This window comes from Larus michahellis, chromosome 8, assembly GCF_964199755.1.
Source record: "Larus michahellis chromosome 8, bLarMic1.1, whole genome shotgun sequence".
Classification (NCBI taxonomy): Eukaryota; Metazoa; Chordata; class Aves; order Charadriiformes; family Laridae; genus Larus; species Larus michahellis.
In genome coordinates this window covers 28,844,790-28,869,688 of record NC_133903.1, presented here as the reverse complement: position 1 = coordinate 28,869,688, position 24,899 = coordinate 28,844,790, and the positions used below count along the sequence as shown (strand labels likewise).

Sequence of the window (24,899 nt, the reverse complement as noted above, 5' to 3'; positions counted from 1 at the left end):
CCAGAGAAAACCATGTGAGGCACAGCTAGATCTACCTGCAACAGCGCGATGACTGTCTGGAGGGGGTCCGGACCAGGCTCAGCTGGAAAAGGTAGTTACCATGCATGCTCAGGATGTTTTTCGATATGACCAACTGTTGGCAGCATATGCTATTGGCTCAGTTTCATATGGAAACACATCCATGGCTCGCTGATCTTGTTCTGGAGTGACCTATCAATATGTAAACCAAACCTGGATTGTACTTTGAATGCTCCAAAAGAGGTCACTAAGGCTAGAGTTGATTAAAAATTTACTTTTGTAAAAGGCATTATGCATTATATAGGCCACGTGTACGTGTCGGATAAGGCAGAAAGGCAAAACACATGGGGCTTTTAGTCTTCGGAAATCTATCAATATTTGCTGTGTTAAAGAAAAATAACTCAGAAAAGTTTTTTTCATGAGGGGAAGTGAACAGCTGCAAAAAATATAAATTTAATTAGTTATATAAAGATATTCCTTTTACTACATAAGCACAAATCTAAAGCAAACTGAGAATTACAGAGGAAATCCCTTAATTTGCAGATGGAGCCTCTAGCATGCTCCTTTTAGCTGTTGTGCAAATCCATCAGGTAGTAAATCAATGTTAACAGCATGTTTTGAAAGGTATTCGCTGTTTCCCCTTCTTAGACAAAGTTTGGCATAGGAGTTTGAAAACGTGGCAGTGTGTACTGATAGCCAATGGCTCGGCAAAAGAAAAAACAGCCTTGGTGTCCATTTCTTCAGTGTTTGTAAGGTTGGATGTACTGAAAGGCTTGTGTTTGGTTGCCGAAACTCTCATTCATTCTCTGCACCTACTATTTCATATTTGCTGGCTCTGAGCCTTTATAGATGCTGCTAACGAATACGAGATTGGTGACTGGAGTGAGGATCAGGCACAGACAGCTAACGGCAGCTCAGTTTGTCTCAAGTCACGGGTAATCCCAAACTGCCTTCTCTGCAACCTGAGTGCTCGGGGTGGAAGTGGCCACACTGGAAGTGTATTTCTCACAAAACATGAGTGAAGTGTTATGGGGCCCACTCTGACTTGCATGCCTTGAGCCTGAAAAATAAGTCTAAGCCTAGAAGTAGCGCTCCTGAAATGGTACTACTTTATGGCATTTCTGCATCTACTTTTAGCAGAGGCAGCTGAAAATCTCATTAAAAAGCCTGTGCTCATGTTAAAAAGGAGAAAGAGACTTGGATGTAGATCTAAATTCAATATCAAAACTACCACTGACTTAAATCCTCTTTGGAGCCTTATCTTAACTTTTTAGGATTTTTGTCTGTCTCTAAAGAGCTTGATAAAGTCAGGAAGACCAACACCAAAAGCCCTGCACAGGGCATTCCTGATCAGACCCTTTTCTATTTTTAAGAGGTAAATAGAAAGAAACCAAGGTATCTGTGGGATTTTTAGATCTTACGGCATTAATGTCCTCAGAGAAAGAATAAATCGTTAGAATTCAGACAAATTAAATGTTTGCAGATCTATTTCAGTGGCCTAAATGAAACTACAATTCCAAACAACCATCCCTAATTTATTATGTTCATAATACAGTGAAAGCTTTTTCTCACAGCAAATGTTTTCTTTGTTATATTGATATAAATTACTATGTTGGTCCCAGAAGCAAAATATTTTCAGAGTCTGATGCTTTCTTTTAGAATAGTGCATTGAAACCTCTCATGGGGTTACTCTGCTGTTCAGCCATGCTGTCTCTGGGAAGAAATTATTAGTTCAGCTGTCTGTGAACAGTTTCTTTGAACCAACGTTAGCTGAATTAAAACAATATTATTGAGGGAGGAAAGGAATGAGCATTGTGATCAGTTTTCCATCAGTTACATTGAGCTGAAAGGATATAAACATCACAGATTTGGGGAGATTTTTTGTCCTGCTCTTCTCCCCTCTTCCTGCAGTAAGGCTGTTGGCAAATTTCAGAGAAACTCAAGCTTGTAAAGATGCGGGCTAGAGAGTGGGCTACTGATGATCTTTTCTGGGAAATCTTTTCATTTGAGATCACATTTTCCTAACTAGAAATCCAAGCAGCTCAAATTAGAAAGAAATAATTTAGTGTTTAATGCTTGGGGGTTTATTAAATGATTGGTCTTGTCCTGGTAAGGCCTTTCTGTTTTGCTGTCGATGATTTATTTTATTATGGAGAGCAATGTTAATAATTTGCAAGATTACCTGGTGAATGGAATGGATGTTTCAATGGAACATTTTAGAAAGAAAACAAAAACAAATCAACATTAGAGACTTCGATACACAGGGTCATTGATTCATCTGCTAGAGCTGACAATAAACAAATGACTCATGCAAAAATGCAATAGCTCGCTTCAAACATTTGGCCAACTACTCAAGCAGTCTTACTGTCTGTATGTGAGTATCCCTAAACCTATAGCGGACCTGGGGCACTGTTATTGAGTCCCAAAGTCACCAATGGTATTGTTTTAAACCAGAACAACTCAGTATTGCTCATTCACCTGGACTTTGCTGAAAGTGCGCTCTGAAGTATTTTTCCATGTTTATCTTTTGGAGTCGAGTATTACCATTTGGGGTAGAATTACAGCTTTTAACACTTCAAATGAAATAAAACCAAAAACAAATAATGAAACCGAATGCCACATAGCTTGGAAGTGAAACTCCTGAATGCTTGTTCTTGACTCTTTTGCAGGCTTATACCGTGACACTGATCCAATTGTTCATTTTGGGGTTCGCAATGGTTTGTGTAAATAAAAGCCATGACTTACGGTCTTATCACTAAAATACACGTTTGGAGAAGGTGGGAGTAACAGGAATCCAAGAGAAAATAGTGTTTCCTGGCAAGTAGGCACATCTGGGATGCTTCACTAGCAGGAGTCCAGCTCTCACTTTCAGCCCATTTCTATAATGAAAAGCAGCAGGGGAAGGTGGCAGTACTAGTGGTTTACTATTGTCAGGAGAAATATATCGTAAAGGACACAGTGACTCTGAGCCACGGCAGAGGTGCTTGTTTTGCACGAGTTCTGCATCTACTGCCCATCATCTGTCCATAAGGTGTTTTGTGACACATTCTGTGCAAGATGGAATTTCTTTTCCCTCTCTAAACCCAGAAGCGCATAACCATGTGCACATCCACAGGTCCCATGTCCAGGTCCAGATGGGAACACAAAGATACATCCAGCTCCCTTTTATTGCTTATACTCTGTTAGAGTATTCTGGTAGATGAATAACGTCATACACTCCATTTTAAGGGCCAACACTATTTTAACAAGTGTCAAAGTACATAGTTTCTAACCTAAAAAACCTATTGTCTCTTTTCCATTATGCATAATGAAAATCATATACACTATTGAGCTAAGATTCTGGTAGTGACCTTCTAAATATACTGCTATATACTTCAAAATAAAATAGTGTAAGATCGGAGCAAGGCTAAAAATCCAGTAGAAAAAGCATTTGATATTATAATATGATATACGACTACTGATATGTGTTAAGTGCTGTTACAATACAGACCATCTTTTTTTTTACTATAGAGGCATAATACAATTGAAAAGATATGAGAAAATGAGACTTTTTTTTTTGTTATTTATACATTAAAAGCTTTAAAGCTTTGTGCAAGCTGGGTTTCTGCATTTATGATGTAATAATTTGACACTAGAATCTTATATCAAGCAGTTCAAGGAAAATACCGATATACTGGCATTGCCTGAAGTCAGTGAGAGACAGTATATAAACTCTGATCCTTTGTAATGATGAACTAAACCCAGACTTATATCAGGAGTTTAGCTAAAGCTATTCTTACAACAGCATTACCCTATGTTGCCAAATTAAACCTTAGGTAACTGTTCCAATCACTGTGACTGCAAGAAAATAACTAAAAACCAACAGAAAGGTAATAGGAAGCATAGAGTATCAGAGGGAATTTCAGTTCTATGAATACTTTACAAAGAGCAAAATAATTAAGATAAGACCTCTGAGGACTCTTTCTGAATACTGCTCAGACCTAATCCTGCAAGCCCTCGGTCACATAAATAATCCTGCCTCACACAAGGAGTGTCACCTGACGTCAATAAAATGATTTGCAGGGGAAAGGATTAGTCACGTGACTAAGGGTTAGGCTCACTTTTTTTTTTTTTGCCAAACGTCAGGAGTAACTTCCCCAGTATTTATCTTTTCACACTCATTTTGTTCAAAATAGCAGGTTAAATACATACGGTCAGACACAAATTTATAGTGCATTTTAATTCTGTGCAATTATAACAGCTATTAAAGCTATTTACACACAGTCACAGGAAGGACTATAAAGGGACTCATGTGCTCTCAACATGCTGGATGTAGCAACACTGACCTTTGGTTGAACAGGTTTATACCTTTTTCCCCCCTCTCATAACTAATTGCAGTTCATCCATATAAAAGCAAGAGAACTCAAGTATAACTAGACAGAATAAATCAGGGTGATCTCATATTGATACCTAAGATCTACTAATAAGGAGGAAAAATTATAAATGGACATGTCTTCATGGACCAAGTTTGGTGTGAATTTTAAATCAGGCACCAGAGAAAGACTTGATAGAGTGTAATCCATCTCCGTTGTGCAGGAGTCTGATTTACAAAACAAGCCTACATCAACTTGGGGTTACATCTAACTATTCTGATTTTTGGACTATAACTGCTGAGTGGGCTTGCTCCCACTGCAGCTGTAATCCTGCACTAGTAATCATTCAGTTGGATGCTTTCACCAGCAACAGTACAAGCTGATTTTGGATGTTTCTTCTGGGTGATAACAGTAATCATGGCTGGGAGAAAGTGCAGAACAAGACCCGATACTTTCTTATAACTTGTGGGAAGCAGACTCCGACCAGAATACATTGAATATGAAATATATTGGTTCTTTAAGTGTATTTAATTGCTCTATGCATAACAAAACATGAAGAACTAGTTCTAAATAATGTTACGAGACAGAATGCATGTGTCAATACTTACTCCCAGTAATAGTATAAATAGTAATAAAAGGATCCTTTAAATTGTTATTACCTGGTTTTATGTGCCTTCCTTACCTAACCTTTCTCTTTTTTTTTTTGATGTCTTTCACAGATTATCAAGAGCTAGTATTCTGCTGACTTTCGTTTTTATTAAAAATGAAGGAGCTTACTTTAAAAAAAAAAAGAAAAAGAAACCCACAAACACACATATTCAAAAGTCACTGGAGAAACATGAATCTTCTGAATGGCTCTGGTATGTGGTCACCTTGAAGCTACCAAAATCAAACATTAAAACCAATACTAGTCATAGTAATTTATGCCTTTGTCACTTCAAGACTGTACTACTGTAAAACTGTTGCAGCTGGGGGTTTCTGGGAAAATACACAAAATCTGTCTGTTCCAATCCCTCGTCATCCACATTTGAGGAGAAGCACACAAGAGCAACGGGACCTGTGCCTTGCACTGAGTTTTATCAGAAGATCTGTCTTAAAATCAAAAGCTTTTGAAATTAATTTGCCTGACTCGGATGTCAGATATCCTACTCTGTAGTTTTCCAGACTTCTATTAATGCCCATGTTAAAATTTGGTGTGTTACTTGCCACTTCCCAAGTTTCCAGTTTCAAGAGGGATGTTACATGCCGTACCTAGTAATTCATCAGTCACACCACTGAAATCCTTCAGAAGCTGTCACCAGTCGGTTGGATTAAATTTATCTGATCCTGATGTCAGGTCACAGTTCATTTTTGTCTTTGTTCAATAACCTCTTCTTTGCCTTTTACAAATTGTTCCTCAAAAAATTTGTTTTGGCCTGCCTTAATGTTTTCTTTTGTTTTGTGTTTTATGTTTAACCTGCCAGAGTTTGCAGTGCTTCCTGTTGTCTTCATTTGTACTTGACTTCAGCTTTTGAAGGATGCCTGCTTAATAACTTCCCTTATTCTGTTTGGCCGTGCCTTTTTCTCTTATATCTTTCTCAAAGCTTTTTGATAAACATAAAGCCAATGTACTTCCAGTACGGGGCTCTCAAGTTGTCACGAAACCCGCAAGTATTTCTCTATTAGCTGCCCTTTCTCTCTATTTTTAACAAGTTTACCCACTTATATGTCGTCTCCTCCCTTAAAACAGCAGAGGTTACTTTGCCTTTCACTCCTGAAAAATGCTGACCCTGTACATGCTACTGTCATTGCAGCAGGGCAGCTCTTGGCTGAAATGCACTCAGCTGGGTCTTATACATTACTGGGAGGGGAAAACATATCTCCTTCTCCTGGGCTCCCTGTGCTGCCGTTCCACAGATGTGTTCGTATTGCTGAACTGGTAGCTCAAGTAGATTTCCAATGAGAGAAGACTTTCTGCTAAATCAAAGGCCTACTGCAGAATTGGTACAATGAAATCGCTTGGAGAATTGAAATGCTGGTTGTTGCATTTTATTGCGCTGGTGCCTAAGCTTTGCAGACAAGGCACAGATCTGCTTCATTGAATGTCTTGTGTCATTCTGGCAAATCAGCAAATGAGCCATTTAAAAAATGAAGGAAGCGCCCCCTGCCCCCCAGAAACACGTAAAACCAAAGAACAGGGGGTGTGTGGGAGGCTGGATTTTGTTGTTATTGTTGCTTTGTGATTTTTTTGTGGAGTCCCTGCTAGCAGGTAAGGCTTAAGGCCTCCTAAAAAACACCAAACCAAACCAAACCCCAGGACCCCCAAACCCTCTCCAACAACACTGGCACATCTGATGAGATCTTTCTAACCACCTGAGATTGGAATTGTGCAAACAACCATACAATGGGAAGTTCTGTTGATTTTCTTTCTTATCTCACTTTAACCTTTCTGTGTACTGCTTGTTGGGAGTCTATGAAGGGACAGAAAGGTACATCGAAGTCTTCATAGTTCTTTTTTCAAACAACCCACAGGGCCTCAAATATGCTATGAATCTCCTTGGAAGCATTAAGTTTATGTGACAACTTTGAAAACAAAAGATAAAATGCAGACTGTCAGTATCTTCCTGCTGATTAAAATCAGGGGCCCAGAATTTAAGAATTCTTCATTACCTTTGGTGGCTACTCCGCCAGCATCGTGTATTCATATGTAAAAAAAAATAATAAAAATCCTACTGTAACGGGAAATTGATTTCCTTATCAGATCAGACAGGTACATATATTGTCCTGCTTTTAACAGGGGTATGCAAATCCCTGCAAAAACTCGAGGAGTAAAGAAACTGAAGGAGGTCAGAACTCCAATGTAGTCCAAGGAACTATTTCATAAGTATTTGTGTAAGGGATTGCTGTAACCTATGAACCAAGACACCCTTTAGGCTCAACAGAAGGAGAAATGTCTCTAAGTGAGATGCTCTGAATAGCTCAGGAGACTATAATGATTATACAGAGAACTTCACTCCTAAGGTAAGCTAAGAATAGCTGGCTTGTGTAACATTATGTTCTCTAGCTTTTTGTTCTTTCTTATACTCAGTCCAGAAATCTGGTCAACAAGTAGGGACTTGTTTTCTCCTCATGGGAGACTCCTGTAGGAAAGCTTGCACTGGATTCCACCAAGGTGTAGATTTTATATTTGGAGTTTTTTTTTCCCATCTGAACCTTAGCTCAGGCACTAAGTAAAATCGGAGCTGTTTCTTTTTGGAAACAGATTCGGCTTCTAGAAAATTACAAATCAGTCCTTGGAGCAGGTAGTAAAAGGAACAACATAACCTCGTCTTTTGAAGAAATCAAAGTTAGGTGAGGGGAATTCATTGCTCTGTGCCAGGATTCCAGCACTCTGTGACACTGGGTTCTAATTTTGTCATTATTTTCTACTTTCCATGACTGTTCTTATTGATACTAGTTGTTCAGCTAGTGTCACTTACTGCCATTCCCTTCTTTTGTTTGAATAACTGATACATGTAAGCAGAGGAGGATTATTTTTTTCCAGCCTTTGTTAGCGGCAAGCCTTTGAACTTCCTCCCCATTCACAGCAACCACAGTGAAGGCTTGAGTCAGTTGACAAAACTGCTGTGCTTAATGCTATTGTAGAGGACTTTACTGTATGTTTGATTGCAAATAATTAAGTGGTTTATGAGTCCTTTGGACACTACTAAACAAAAGCTAGTATCTTTGCCAAACATTGTGGCGCAAATTGTTGTGTGTGCCCAGTCATCCTTATGCTGGAAAAACCTCAGGAGTTTCATGGAAACAAGTCAGAATGACTTTTTTTCTGTATCGGCAAGCAAAATCGACTGCTGTCTCTTTCCTAAAAATCACCTTGGAATGTCTCTTCTTTCAGTGCTACTGACTTAAAAGAGAAAAGAAACTTGCATAGAGTGGCATGTATCTCCTGCCCTCCAGATTTCCATAGATATTCTGCTAGTTCTTGCATTGAACAGCAGAGCCCGGGCTGTTAAACCACTGCTGCATGGTGCCTGGTCCCTTATCGCTTAGGGCTCGCCCGTGTGCTCAGCCCCAGCCTGTGCTGGATGCCATCGCTGCCCCGTGCAGCCTCCAGGAGTCAGAAGACCTTTAGGTTCCCAGCCAGCAGGTGCCTCCCTGCCCTCTGACACTCGTCCAGGAACAGGAACCGCAGTGCAGGCCCGCTTATGTGTACAGCCAGCAAACTGCCCTGTCTGCGAGGCGTAGGTGAGAGGAGAAGCCATTGCTGCCTCTTCTCCCACTTCCCTAAGGAAATAAATACCTTCTGCAATGACAAGCATCATAAGAGACGCCTCCGCTTTGCCGCTGCCCAGCACGTCAGTCTGTGCCTTCCTTGGCCTCCTTTTGCTCCTCGTGTAGTCAGAGATGGGGTGAATTTGGTCTGGACCTGAGCCTTAAACTTTTCAGGCCTTGATAACAGAGCTGAAACAATGTTAATAAATTGCAAGTTCATATTGATTACTTCCTCAGTTACCCACCTTGCTGAAGATAAGCAGGCGTTGTTACCTGAACTTGCTATTTGGATTCCCTGTAGAAAGAGGGTGCAAGGTGAGCAAGATAAACCAGTACATTGTACTGATAATTTAAATTACAGCGGTGAATTTATTTTAACGTACTTATATAAAATTGCTTAATAATCCAACGTGGGCAGGAAGTCTCTTTCAATTTTTTCTTTTCAAAATCTTACTGTACTACAATGGAAGTTATTTATTTTTGAAACCATAATAACATGTACTTATCAGTTGTAGCTACAATGTCCTTGAACTTAATTTTTAATGAATAACGAAAGTCAGCAGAATACTAGCTCTTGATAATCTGTGAAAGACATCAAAAAAAAAAAGAGAAAGGTTAGGTAAGGAAGGCACATAAAACCAGGTAATAATCATTTAAAGGATCCTGTTATTACTATTTATACTATTACTGGGAGCTAAACAAAGTTAATATAGCCTTTCAATCTCTTTCAAAGTTAAGTCTTGTGGGGTTTTTTCTTAACTAGAGAGAAGGACGAAGATAAGCAAAATGGAAAAAAGTCAAACCCAGGTCAGAGATTTAGTGCAATGCACAGAGAATGGGATTCAGCGGGATATTGAACAGTGTGTGTTGAAGGGGAGGGAGAGGACGTGTGTCAATGTAGGAATTAAGAAAAACATGGAAACATCAGAATTGTTTTCTTTATAAACTTGCTGTAATATGCTTGCCCATTTCTTGCTTCCTTTTCATAATCTAGGTCTAACGGGTTAAGTACTGTACACGGTGGTTGCCTGTGGCTTTGTTCTTGTGGTTGACTGCATTTTTAATTGTCAAGGGCACCTACAACACTGTCTAGGTACCGTTTTGGTCTGTTGTTACAAAACCAGATAAACATAAGTGGAAGTTCTACTTGGAAAAACTCTGCTGTTCACAGAAAGTGGATTTATAAATGTCACTCTTGAATAAGTCTGAGCAATTAACTCTGAATTTGCATTCTGCAACATTTCTTACAAGTTACTTATCAAATCAGGGAGCAAGAACAATCGTAAGAGACTTGGAACCAAACTTACTTAAATTGTAGCTTGAGAAATTAATTTTGACTATCAAGCCAATATGTAAAACAAGCTTCTCAAAAAGCAAAAATAAGTGGGTTTTTTAACTGAAAAACTTCCAAGAAAATCTCAGACAGACACACAGCAAAGAGGAGTGATATAATGTTGGATGAGCTATGCAGTAGGGATTTCACTGAGCCGTATGCAGCTAAAATCTAAAGTCTAAAATCAGGCTGGACGTTTGCAGAGCCTGTGTGTGATATCAAGTAGCAGAATATGGCTTTACGTGTATGTATACTATGCACTCCCTCTTCTGGATAATCCTATAGTGGCTGTGCTGGTGGAATTGCCTCCCTACTCTCCTGACCCTGAAAACTTTCCAGAGCTGAAATTACAGCTGCATATGTGCTGTTACTGGACTGTGCTTGCTCAAAATAGGAGCAAGCACAGAAGACCTAGGAGGTCATGGACCTGGAAGAGGTCTTATGACCAGATCACAAGCATATGGGTTGTTATTTGTTTGGAGAGCTTGTATGTCTTGAAGGTAATGGTGGCACAATGGGGACCTGGCTAAGTTTGGCCACATGCTGTCAGAACCAGCATTTTAGTACTGACCACTTCAAAAACTGAAAATCTGTATCTGGGCGTGGTGGCCGGCCTCTTCCTTTGTAATTAATCACGCTGAAATAATGTTTTGAATGCCCTAGATGCCAGGCATCCAAAGCTTTGATCACAATTTGGGGACTGCAGCTCAGACTCATCCCTATGAAAATATGATTTCCATTTAGGAAAACAATTGTGATCTTGCAGTTACGTCATCTAAAAAAGATAGGACTCTAACTCTTTCCCACCTCAGCCACAGACTTTGTGGCTGACTCTGGGCACAGCATGTGATCTGTTTTTGCCATAATTCCCTTTCTGTGAAACAAGGCTGACAACGTTTCTGGTTCTCCTGGGAAGAAAATGAAGCCGCATACTGGAGGTGATTTTATATATGGCATTATGAGCCACAAACAGTCTTGTTGGGCAGAGAAACAAAAACTTTTATATGAAATATTTTTATCCATTCAATTCTTTTGAGCCTGACTGTTCACTTTGGTTAGGGAGGGTATCTCTTCTGGTAGGCTTTGTGCTGCCCCTCTGCCTCCCTCCAAGCTCCACAACTAGGCAGAAAGCCCCACCTCTCCATCTCTTCCGCTGCTTTTCCACCTGAAGCACACTGATAAGGATTGCCTAATTTCTAAGCAATTTCTTCCACATCCAGATATTTTGTACCCTCCCCCACGCACCCCCAACACCTTTAGCCTCCTCCACTCTCAGATCTCCATACATTTTTAGTCTTAAATGCATCTGAAGAAAACAGAATTTTGGGGTAATCGGTTGTTCGGTCCCTTCCTTCTCATACCCCTTATGGGTTACAGATGTATTAAGGCTCTTATATCTCATATGCTCCCAAAATAAAAAATACCATTAATAACAGTCTATTTTCAAAGTATAATTGAGGCCTCAAAGTCCTGTTTGGGCCATGGAATTTCATTGCTAACTATTGCTGACAGAAGGGAATGCTTCAATTTGAAGCCCGTGAGATTTACAGGAATAAAGTAAAGCTTTGCTTTAGGTTTTCAAAAGCCCAAACTATGCCTGTGCATCCATTATACATGACAGAATGATTATACTAAAAAAAAAATTTTTAAAAATCACATATCCAATCTTTTGTATTTTCACTGCAGGCGGTTCAGCTCTGTCTGGTTGAGTGCGCGTTGTGCGCTCTTCCTTTTGATACACAAACAACTCCAGGTTAGTGATGAAAGGGGCAGGGGTCTGGAATCACATTAGGCTGTTTTCTTACGGTGTTTAGACAATGCAAGAACATGCACTGCATACAGAGGAATCTCTGTGGCGCATCAGTTGCTGTAGGCAATGTTCTGATGCAAAATTAGAAATATTGGTTCATAATATGTTGAAAGGTTTCTGTGCATCCTGAAAAAATGACCGAGTCACCTAACACGTGGACTTGCTTTTTATTGAGGCATATATCCACCTTCTGCAGTTGTATATCAGGCTCAGCTAAACCCATACAATTTCCAAGGTAAAGATCTCAATAATTTGGTGAGGGGTATGTTGATGAAATCAAACTGTTACTTATCTGCCTGCTGCATTTATTACCTGGAATAAGCGTTTATATACAAGTAGGTGAATTGCTCAATATTTTTAGTACGATAGGACCTTCTACAAGCAATTAAAATGCAAGGCTCTGAAGAATCAGCCACCTCTTTCTACCCATTTCAGTGAAACTATACTGGTGTTTTAAACGCTTCATGTTCTACAGATGTAACCGATACAGCGGAGGACTCAACCCTTTCGCATGACTCGACGGAGTTTGGGGTCTTACACGTTATCTGATGTGAAAGGAGAAACTTGTGATAAAGTCAGGTATGTCCTTATGAACTAGAAAGGCTGCATCCAGGCATATAAAAGTCCCATTTTCCAGAGTGCTGGAGGATAATTTTCTTGTTTTTTTTCTTTCAGGTGGTCTTACTGATCCACAACTCGCTGTTGAGTTCTTCTCAAACTTTTTCTCACTCAACACCTTATCTCTGTCACATGCATACCAGTCTTGCACACAAATATGTATAAGGTGACTTATTTTTGTACTGCATATGTACACTAATATCCCTGTCACCAACAAAGCTGCTCATCTGCAAGCTTCAAATTCCCAAACAGCCTCACATGGGCCTGTAGGCTTTTCTGTCATTTATTTCAACCAGCTCCCCCTGTGAAAGTGTTTATTGATGTTTTGCACCTATGGTAAATGAAGGACAGGTGTTAAACATGCTAGCCTTTATAGGGCTTGAAATCTTTTCCAAGAGAGAGCTCATTTTGTTTGAAATTTACCAGCATTTGTTGCTTATGTGTTGCCTGTTAAAGTGTTTTGAAATACACTAGCACTCCTTTTTTTTTTTTTTCTTCTTCTTTCTTTCTCCTTAGCTGGATTTACTGTCTGCAGAGGTAACAAAAGTAAAGGAGAAGAATAACTACAGCCTCTGTTGAATTTGGGATGTATGCCACAAATCACACATGATGTGGTCATGGCTGCACAGGTAATACACTGGGCTCCTTTCTCCCTAACTATTTTGTTACCTGAAATCCTTTTTTTTTTTTTCTTTTTTTTTCCCCTCTCCTTCTTCCCCTTTCTGCCCTTACCCCCACCCCCTCAAAGGATCTGTGTTTTCATTGCTCTGCTCTTCCCATGGGGTCTGCCCCATTTTCTGCTGAGGAACAGGATGTTTTGGCTGAGCTGAACTATTCCTCATGTGAGGAGAGGCTGGGGAGAATATAAAACTGTATTTTGAATACAGTCTCTCTCCAGTGAAAGCAAGTGGAAGTTAGCTACTGACACCAGCAGGACTGTATCTCGATCTTTTCAGGCTCTCAGCATCTGACTTCTTGCAGTTCACAAAATTCAGCTTGAAAAAGGATGTTTACTGCTTCCTAATGCAGAGATGAGCAGTGGGTTACTTTGCCTTCATCTGCCTGAGAACTCAGGTGATTAATAGCTGACTTTCTGACCTCTCGTAACATCTAAACAGTTGTGAGGAGAAAAACAAAGCTAAGGAAGGAGGAGGAAGTTCAGGCTGTTTATGTGTGGTTATGGTTTCCTTTGTTTCTTCCTATTTTGCATTATGCTTTTTTTTTTTTTCAAGTTGCAGAAAGCAGACTTCACAGTGCTGGCAATAATAGTCACTGAATATGCTGGAAAATATGGTTAACTTATTTCTTAGGGATACAGGGCTGTGCTCACAGTTTTCTGAAATATGGGCTATTGTAAGAGGTCCTAAGACCTGTTATAGAATACAAATAGACTAGAATTGTATAGAATATAAAATATGTTTTGGTGGCTTGAGTGGATAATTTCAGTCCATGGCAGATAAAGGCCAGTATCAAATCAAATTAGCTGTTCTCAAGCAGTGAGTAAATCAGTTAGGCTGTGTTGGAGGGGTGAGCTCCCCCCTTACTCAGACAGTACTTTTCTAACCAGTATGCTCTCTCTGTGATCTAATGATCTTTGCTGGGCCCAGTTTGAGATGGTTTTTCTCTGCTGGCATACTCTGTTTGTAGCTCTTTAGTGCCTATGGTCAAAGGCCTCTCCTCCCACTTTTCTGTCTAGTTCATGTCACATTTAGTTTTTCACTTCCAGATACTCCCTGGCTCTGTATCTCCAAGTGATATGTAGAAGATCTGAAACATTAATGCTGGTCTTCAGTAATATATGTCTTTTTTTTCTGGGTTTCTTTTCATTTCAGGGGAGGGAGACCAAGAGATTCTTTCTGGACTCTTCAAGCAAAATAAATCACTAACCTTCTGGGATGCTCTGAACATGCATTGTTACAATTGTCTTAATAGATCTGAAGCTTGCTCTCTCTAAAATTGCTAGTCACGCCTCTCCTTGAGTCAGCAGCACTATTATGCGACTCTGTTGCCAGCCAGATGGAGGAGCTGGTCTGACTGAAAAGCAATTTATATTTTTTTCTCTGTTAATTAATTTTAATATTAATTTTTCTCTGACTTGGGCAGCTCTGAGGGCAGGAATTGAGAAAGGTGGGTACATGCCTTTTTTGCAACACAGAATTTAAACTGGCTTAAGTCATTTATAAATAACACACCTGTTCTCATTCCTAACTTTCCCCTTTTTAAAGAAAACAATGACCACAGGGAAACATGTTCTTGCAGGTGCAACCACAATGCCCACCTCAGAAATCAGCTTGTGTTTATCCCCTACATGGAGGAGAGGGACTTCTGCAGCCAATTGCGGATGGTTAACAAGTTATGACTGCTAAGTCAACAACAGTGTAAGTCCTTTATCTTTTTATGTTGTATTTTTGAAGTTCATGTCCTCAACAATGAGGCTACCAATAACTTTCTTTAATGAAAACTGAGGTTCTGTGTTCAAAAAGCTGGGAGAAGGTGAAAATCAAGCAAGACTGCAGCAGCTAGAAGATGTATTAGCACTAGGATGTTGTAATGCTGTTTGTAGCATATGAAGACAAGGGTGTTGTGACACAGAAGTGGAAGAGACAGACTCGATCTTGCTGAAAGCAAGAGAGACAGGCCTTGTGTATAGCACAGCCAGCACTTCAGAGCAACCTTGTCAGGGTAGCAAAAGGCTGCCTCTCTCAATCTCTTGTAATTGCATGTGTTTTGTATTCAGCTGTAGCCTGGCTGTAGAAAGGAGTTTGATAAAGAGCTTAGAGCTTAGGTGAACAACCTGATTGCTTTTACAAAATAATAACTTAACTGTAAAATTGTTGCATGTGTGAAATACATAAAACCTTGGGAGATGCGCTTGGTTCCTTGTACCTCCCCCAGTACATGTCTTGAGAAAATCACTCTGTTCTCTGAGGTTTTGTGAGCCAAGGGCTGAGTAATGATGGCTTAAGGCATGGCATTGAGCCCTTGCATGTCGGCATGCCATCAGTGGGGAGGAGTGCAGGATGAAAGTTTGCAAAGGTCTCAAAGGAGCTATTGCTCCTTGTGGTGCCTTTAGCTTTCTGATGACCTAAAGCAATTCTCCACCGACCTATGAAGTAATCTGAGTTCTTTGGGAATGTCAGATAAAGTAATATCCCAGTGGTCTAATTCACTTCTTTTAGTGACCTAGTAGCAAATTAGGAGATTTGTTCAGGTAACTCAAAAGGATTTTATTAGCACAGTGCTTATAATAAAGCATTTAAAGAGAAATGGAAGGAGGTAGCTGAAGTCAGAGCTGTACCAGGGTCACCTAGCTAGGTTTCCCTTGAGGTAGTTGTGTGCAGTGTTAATGGACGTGTATGTTTTCTGCCTAGGGGAAATTAGTCCCATTTTTAATGTTTTAGGATATAATTTTCTTGAGATGAAATAGAGATGTGCCTGGATATGTATTTTGGTGGATCTAGGCTATTCAGTGCATCTTGTAATAATAATGCATATCACTTTGTTTTGGGAGAGAGCTTAAAACATCGTTCATCCCCTTTTGTCTTTGTGTCACCAGTGTCTTCCTAAGGAGTGTTGGTTATGTACTTGCCACGGATTGTGCAATTAAAACACAGTACCTCTTTGTACATAAAGTCAATGACGTAGAGCATTACGGACCACTACCTGTACTGTGCACACTCTGAAGACTATTTCTGTAGCACTAATTGTTCTCCTTGTATTACATGTACATGTCGTGAAACAGCACCTGCCTTTGGTCTTGGAATTACAAAGCAATTTCTGATTGTTTTGAGGTGTTGATCTGCACATTGAGGGTTGTAGAATTGTACTGTTGTTAGAATAAGGCATGGACAAAAGTGCTGGCAAAAGTAAGGCTGTAACTCTTAAAACTGTGCAATGGCCAGACTCTTTTTTTTTTTTTCCCTGAGGATAATTTGAAAGAAAATAAATGTTTATGCTGGCTTTGAAATGTTTCAGTCCAGTCCCAAACCACTGACCTCTTAAAAACAAAACGGAAACATGCCAACACCTCACTGAAAAAAGGCCATTCCCCAAGCATATACTAATACCAGTTTGCCTGAATACTCACAAATAATAAATAGAGAGCCATGTGCCTGGTTGAATCAGAGAGCAATTAGGAACCTTGAGTGAAGGTTTGCAGATGCTGGCTTTGCAATTTATGGTTTGCATATTCCTGTTCCTACACTTTTAAAAGACTAAATGAGAGTATTAGATTAATGAGGGCTGTCAGCATATACTAGTTGCACAAATATCCTTACTTTTAGCTCTTAATAGTTCTATTTTGAGTAAGTGTTTAAATAGTGAGAGGAATTTCATGCCTTCTTGCTGAATGAGCAAAGCCTTAAAATCTGTTACTTTTCAGTTATTTATGTCTAGGGCTTTCTCGTCCCCAATACTTCATTCTTGGATCCTGTAAATCCAACTAAGAGTCATGTAAGACAAAAGAAGTCATGATAAGAATTACAAAAGCCCCAAACTTCTAGTTTTAGACTTATTACCTATATTAATTTGTTATCTCTTCCTCTTGCTCCCGTTGCCTCAGTTCTTCTCTCTCCAACCTGACCTAAAATGTTTCCTCTTTCCCTCTGTTCTGAAGGCTGCCAGACAGTAGATCACTCCTGCTTATCAGTCCTGCTTTCAAATGCTGCAGCTCATGGCAACTTTTCTTGTAAATCTACTTCTTGTAAGTAACGAACAGACATGAATCCCTTTTCTGCCCTAACAGACTGGGGTAAGCGGTGGGCAGAGAAAATGTTAACTGGAGTACTGACAGCATTAGCTTATTGGAAGGGAACAGAGTTAAAGTGCAAATGGAGAAGTGTTCTCTGAAGTGGGCTTTCTCTTAATACTGGTGCAAGGGAATTGAGGCTGTCTGTTGTCACAGCATGTAATGGCTACCAGTGTGTTGAGGAAGGACTTTGCACAAAGTACTTCGACTTGGGTGCCTTCCTACTGTAGAAAGGAGGTGTCAAACCAAAGACACGAAACATAACACAATCACAAGTATGTGGTTTTTGTCTCCCCACGGAAAGCTGTATCACTGGGAAAGGATTTCATCGTTTAGGTAGCAGCTGACTATAAGCAGCACGATTGCTGTGGCCTTGCTGGTTATTTTACAGGATGGCTGCTGCACTGGAAGGAAGAGAGTGGGGGGTGTGGTGCAGGATCTGCCTCCACTTCTGTATCCCTGGCAGCACGATCAGCAGTCCAAGTCTTTCCTTTTGGCTTTCCATACCACCTCCCTCTCACCATCTTACAGTGGAAACAGAACCATTCCTCAGCCTTTGAATACCGAAATCCAATTCTTGCTATGCTTCTGGGGTAGAAATAAGGCTTCCAGCAAAGGCTGGGCAAAGGGCTCAAAGTACAAAGAACACCCCGTCAGGAACCGAGGCAAATCTGATAGTGTGGCTCCAAGACCTGGCGGGGCGCAGACATGTGCATTGTGCAAGAGCTCTGCTACTGGTGGTCAAGAGACAGCTCTTCAGTTGTGCTGGATTCGCATGTGCAAAATGTTCACGAGCGCTTCTTTGCGTACTCTCGCATGTACTTCTGACAAAACAGAGAAGCTCGTTTGTGGGTGTAAAAGTCTTGTATGAGTCTCTCTGATTTCTTTGTACCTGCAAATCAAGATTTAGTTCCAGATTTTATTTCTTTAGCTACTCAAGAGTTGTTTCCTAACCCAATGTTTAACAGGGTGATCCAGCAATTGGCAAATGTTTTACCTTAATCCACTAAACTACTAATTTAAAATAGAAAAGCACCAGCTTCTGGGATTTAGTCACTGCCATATTCCATCTGTTGTCAATTGTAATTGCAGGGCACATAAGGCTGGATTGGCAGGGGTGAAAAAGTTGTGCATTCAGTTTCTTATGTACCAGAAATTAAAAGGCAGCTTGCATTTGTGTATTGAGTTTGTGATCACACAACCATGGGGCAGTGTGAAGCTTTGAGTCCCCTGGCTGTCACAGAGCATTTTTAAGAAGCTCTAGATAACGTGGCTGCCTCTGCACTAGATGAAATCTTCACCTTGCAATAGTTACGCACATAACGACTTGTGCCCAGTAGCTATACAGGAGGCTACTCCAGCAGATTTATCTCTTTCCTCTGGCATTTGTAACTGTTCTTATCAATAAGGTGCTGCATACATATCCTGGTAAAAATAGTAATTGAAAGCAGGTGATGAAAGGAGAAACACTTCCAAATACAGGCATGCTGTCTGGCATTTGAAACTCCCATTGAGATGAAACTCGTCTTCCATTGAAAATCCCTCCAAAATAAATGTCAGCATATAAAATTATTTTTTAAACTTGTCTGCGGTATTTGCAATTGCATCAAAATACAACTGCATCAAAATATAAAATGCAATTTTGATGAAATTGCATCAAAATACAAGATAAGACTTAATAAGTTGTTCTGAAATGCAAATATGTCTGCATTTAAACAAAATAGCGCTAAAGTATCACCCCGATAAAGTCTGCATAACCTCATTTATTGATTAAGAAGACTGGTTCGAAGGATGAGATAACTTATCGACTTATATCTAACTTTAGATACATAAAAATTGTTTTTGTTTCTTTGTTTGTTTAAGGAATGTAAGTAGCTTTTCAAATCGTGTACCATGGATTTGCACACCCATTTTGCTTGTTTGGAAGTGGGGCAGTTCTGTACCATGCGCTATCTGTATTTGTTACATCAAGTGAATTCAAATAAGTCCTGTTGTGTTTGTCTAATCAAATGTATTAGTAAGTAAGCAAAGGAAAGGGGAATTTCCCTTTCCACAGTGTATCACCACAGTCTGCTACCTGACTGGGTGAGCCAATCAATCTGGTTTTTCAAGTTTGATATTGTACTGAAAATAAACAGGCCTTGGGGGAAATGACTGATGGAACACTTTCTACTCTTTTCATTCACAATTTAGCATATCTAAGAGACTGGTTATAAACCAAATTATGTGGGTATATGACAATCCTGACACAGACTTTCCCACAACCTTTTCCTTTAAGTTTCCACCAGTTGTGATAGCAGTGCTTGCTCTATTTCAGCTGATCTTAAAAAAAAAAAAAAAAAAAAAAAAAAAAACCCCAATCAAACAAACAGAAAAACCCCAAAACCTAATTATGAATTATTTTCTCAGGCAAATAATTTTTCGTCATAATGTCTTGAACTCTTGCATATCACTACAGTGATAAAATCAACTGCATTAATTGTATTAAATATTCTGTTGAGATCGCTACTGACTTCGCTGAATGGCATACTGAGGATGTTTGCACATCTGAATGATCCCAGCGTCCTTTGACCAGCATCTTCCAGAATATATTGAAAAAGGAAATGAAAATCTTTGTGTTACATGAAAGAGTAAATTGTTCATTGAAACACAGAATAGGGGTTACAGCCTACCCATCTGCTTGTCCTTCCATCTCAAAAACTCGTTAGTTGCTCAGGCTCACAGGGACATGGTTAATAGTTGGCTCTGTACCTGGAGGCTGGTACAACATGGAGTACCACAGGGACCTGGCCTTGGGCCTGTTCTGTTTAACATCTTTACCAATGTCCTGGAGGAAGCTATAGAGAGCGGTCTCATCAGGCTTGCAAATGGCAAACTGGGAGTACTAGGTTGACTGCCTGATAGCAGGGCTGCCGCTCAGAATGGGGGGACAGTCAAACCTTGGAGGGTGTGTTCTTCAACATTTTCAAGACTCTACTGGATGAAGCCCTGAGCAGTCTGGTCTGACCTCACAGCAGATCCTGCTTTGAATAGGAGCTTGGACTAGAGACATCCTGAGGTTGCTTCCAACCTGAATGATCCTGTGAAAATTACAGATTGGAAGGATCTCTGGAGGTCATCTGATCAAAGCAAGGCCAGCTTAGATAAGGCTCAGCTGAGTTCTTAGTATCTCCAAGCATGGAGACTCTACAGCCTCTCCAGGTGACTTGTGCCACTGTTTGACTACTCTCAAGTATGACAAGACTCTGCAAGTAATTGGGATTTGACACACACTTCACTTCTTTGAATAAAAGTTTTGGTACAGTATGTCTAGGTGGGGTCAATTCGGATAGGTAGTGTGGATATAGATAATGCGGCATAAACCTTCAAGATACTCTTAAGAACAGACATAAGATAAAAAGTTTGCATATTGTTGATATTGTCATTGCTCATCTGATAGATTATATTGTCTTTCTTTCATGTGTTTAGAAGCGTTATCATAGTAGACTTACCTTGTTTTCTGTGTGTTTATTTCCTACTGCCTCCATGGTTATATGAAGTGGCTGACGTAGTGGATTCGTGGTGGATCTGCAGCTCAGAGAGGCCAGGAGTGAGTAAAGTCTGCAAGCAAATGTTTTCCTCAATTAGTGCAGACGTAGTGCTAGCAGTTTTGCTTTGTGTCGGAGTTGATACACATTTCTTGGGTGTGGGGAAAGGCTGGGGGAGCCTATATTGCCTCTAATGGTGCTACAGCAGTCTGGGACAGTGGGTGTGAGTGCCAAGGGTGTTGGGTTAGTGCTTCAAAAGATTTTTTATATTGGAAGCAATATGTACATCTGGAAGATTGCCTGCTCTGCATTGCACTAAAAATTTCTTTCCTATAGTATAGCTAACACATAGTTTAACAAATCATTATGTGATATGTGAGGGGAAAACAGGTCAGTGGAAATGCGGAGATTGAGGATCATTTCCATAATCTTCATTAATCCTTTCCTTTGAAGTAAAAATACTCCAAATGGTAGTAAATGTCCTTACAGCGTTTTGGCACTAGCAGCTAGCCTGTGGTGTCTTGAAATTCACTGCTGCGTATGAGTAGATGTGAATGGATAATTTAGAGCAGGGGGTTATAGTTTCATAGGGACAATAAATAAGAAAGCAAAACAATGGGTTTGCATGAGAGCCTATTAAAACCTTGTAAGAGTTTTTCTATGAATAGTGTGTTGTTTCTCTCCATCATCTCTGAGAAAAGATTAAATCCAGCAGGGTTGGCATATAAAATCCTGATTTACGAGAACTATAAATGCTGTTTCTTTCTCAAGAGATGCTAGAAAGGGGTGTAATCAGTAATTAGGGTTATTTAAGGGTGGTCACTGATCTGGGAGATACGAGAGGTAATTTGTTGTGACGGATAGTTTGCATGTTTTGAATGACAATGTGAGAGTCCAGCATGGAAAGAAATCACAGCAGAAGGAAAGGGGAGCACCAGTCTTTTTGCAACAGCTGACTGTGTTCGTGATTTAGTAGCAGTGCCGTCATGCCCGCAAGGAAAAGCGAGCAAGGTGTGGAGGTAGACTCAATATCCCCTCGGAGACCAATTACTGTAATTGGGGAAAAATAGACAAAGGTTTGGTCAGACATGCACTTCTTGAGGTTTTAATGAGGCAGTGCTGCTGATTACTTTTATCTCATTAAAAGCACTAGCTGGCAAGAGGTGCTCCAGACTAAGGCAATTTTAGAATCATGGAATCATAGATTAGTTGGAGTTGGAAGGGACCTTAAAGATCACCAAATTCCAATCCCCCTGCCCTGGGCAGGGACACCTCCCACTAGACCAGGTTGCTCCAAGCCTTGGCCTTGAACACCTCCAGGGATGGGGCAGCCACAGCTTCTCTGGGCAACCTGAGGTCTCACCACCCTCACAGCAAAGAACTTCTTCCTAATATCTCAACTAAATCTCCCCTCTTTCAGTTTAAAACTATTACCCCTCGTCCTATCACTCCCCTCCTGATCCAGAGTCCCTCCCCAGCTTTCCTGTAGCCCCCTTTAGGTACTGGAAGGCTGCTGTAAGGTTTCCCAGGAGCTCTTCTCCAGGCTGAACATCTCCAACTCTCTCAGCATGTCTTCATAGGAGAGGTGCTCCAGTACTCTGATCATCTTTGTGGCCCTCCTCTGGGCTTGCTTCAACAGGTTGATGGCCGCCTTATGTTGTGGGCTCCAGAGCTGGATGCAGTGCTACAGGTGGGATCTCATGAGAGCAGAGGGGCAGAATCACCTCCCTCACCCTGCTGGCCACGCTTCTTCTGATGCAGCCCAGGATGCAGTTGGCCTTCTGGGCTGCCAGTGCACATTGGTGGCTCATGTTGAGCTTCTCATCCACCAACAGCCCCAAGTCCTTCTCCTCAGGGCTGCTCTCAATTCATTGTCCACCCAGCCTGGATTTGTGTTTGGGATTGCCCCGACCCATATGCAGGACCTTGCACTCAGCCTGGTTAAACTTCATGAGGTTCACATGGGCCCACCTCTCCAGCCTGTCCAAGTCCCTCTGGATGGCATCCCTTCCCTCCGGCGTGTCGACCACACCACACAGCTTGGTGTTGTCGACAAACTTGCTGAGGGTGCAAGATTGCACTCAATCCCGCTGTCCATGTCACCAACAAAGGTGTCAAACAGCACAGGTCATCAGTGGTTGTCACTTGGACATCGAGCTTTTGACATCAGCTCTTGGAGTGCAGCCATTCAGCCAATTCCTCATCCACTAAGTGGTCCATCCATCAGATCCATGTGTCTCCAATTTAGAGACAAGGATGTCGTGCAGGACAGTGTCAACTACTTTGTGCAAGTCCAGGTAGATGATGTCAGTTGCTCTTTTCTTATCCAGTAAGGCTGTAACGCCGTTGTAGAAGGCCACCAAATTTGTCAGGCATGGCAGACTTTTTTGATTCAGGTTTGACAGTTTGGGCCTGTAAAGAGTATCCAGCAAATGCAAAAGGCCTTATCTGAAGTCTATGAAATAAGTGGAAATAAATGGATGGGTTGGTATACCTGTGGATTTGTGGCAGTACATGAGGTTTATGAGTGCTTCTACTGGTAAGCTGTAAGAGAAGAGAAGAGCAGGTTCTTGGAGAAAATGTGGGAATCCCTTGCTAATCCCTTGCTAACAGAGTTAGCCCAAGGAAGACTTGAGTTTGTACGTGTCTAGACTTTTTGCCCTCTAAAGATAAAAAACCAAATCTATGTAAATCGGTTGTTGAGACTGAATGGAAATTCAGGCTTTTTTGTTGTTTTGGTTTTTTTTTTTTTGTAAGAAGCTGTGCAAGGAGCTAGCGACAGTGGATTTTCCTCCCCCCTCTTGTTACGCACCATAATTGGTCCATTTCTGTGTACCCTCAACTCACCAATGCCCCCTGAATCCCCAGGCTGTTCTCAGAGATCCTTCAACCAGGGGTGTTTACCATCCAGATCTGAAAATACCTTCCGGTTTTTATTACTTTGAGTAATTTTACCAAAAACAACAGGTTTTTTCCCATTTTAGCATGAAAGGTTTTTTGATGCTTTAACACACTATACGTAACAGATTTCAAAGTTAAGATGTTATGAAACAGATGGAGAAAGACCCCTTAAATGCAAGGCCTCCCTTATTTTGGTCTATTGGTATTGGTGAGATTTAGGACTTGCCTTTGCAGGAACACTCAAGCAATATTCTAAATTAACTAAAAATGTGATTTTAACATGGATTAGTCAAACTGCATTAAGCCTCCGGGTGGTTAATCATAGTCAGAATTAAACTGGCCTTAATTTGATATAGCTGGCTTCATTTCCAAAGTCAAATTAAAGTTACTTCTGAATAGAGATTTTATTAATCTGCTTTAAAAGTTAATTTCTGGAATGTCCCCGTTCACAGAAGCTATTGGTAAGTGCAGCAGCTTTAGAAAGAGTTACTCCTCTCCTAACTTGGCTGAATGATCAGCGTTGGCTGTTCCTGTGGTTGGTGGTGTGCTAGCTTGTTCTCTAGCTGTACAGTCATTGGCCACCTGCTTTAGGGGGGAAGGAGGGAGGATTTCTACACTTATATATTCCCCTTTTGCTAAGAAATTTTTACAAGCAAGTGCTCAAAATGTTTCCTTTCTCAAAGATCCTATATTTTCTAGGACAGTGAATAATTACTGATATTCTTACCCTGAAGATATTTATAAACTCTGATTTATTTCTCCTGAGCCCCTTGGCAATCTCTACAGCAGCGCTTGTTTCATAGCTTCCTACCAACATGATATAATTAACGCTTTTGCATTTGGCTTCCAAAAAGTAGAGCCTTATCGCTGCTGTCTTCAAGGTGCAGGCTGCTTCCAGGATGTACTCAAGGTACTGCTGATGAGTGAACCTCAAAACTTCCAGATTCTCAAAGAGTTTGGATAATCATCAGAAAGTCTGGATGTTTATCTGAACCATATTTAAGCTGTTCCAGCCCCTTGGGTCTGCAAATTTAGGTTAGAAATCTTTTACGTAAGACTCCTGGTATTTCCTGTTTCTGGCAAGGGCAGATATGCTCAAGTGTCTCTCCGAGGTGGTATTTGTCTCCTGTTTTTACTACTGTTACAAGGTTATCAGGTCACCAGTTCTTGGATTCTGGGTCAGGAAAAGACTTAAACGTGTTCTTGGTATTATATATGAAGTAAAACAACAGAGACTAGAAAATGGGCTTTAAAGGAATGAGATAGACAATAGGAAAATATATTGGAGACGGAAAGAAGTTATGACAGCTGGGGTGCATTGTGACTGATTTGAGCAGCAGAC

General features: G+C 40.6%; 1 long non-coding RNA gene across 1 annotated transcript; it reads left to right on the top strand.

Annotated features, from left to right (window-relative positions):
* The first annotated feature begins 14,662 nt into the window (after positions 1–14,662).
* Positions 14,663–17,606, top strand: LOC141747624 (uncharacterized). Its single transcript, XR_012588778.1, has 3 exons — positions 14,663–14,760; positions 16,998–17,084; positions 17,521–17,606. It is a non-coding gene; the product is annotated as an uncharacterized LOC141747624 (long non-coding RNA).
* The last annotated feature ends 7,293 nt before the right edge of the window (positions 17,607–24,899 follow it).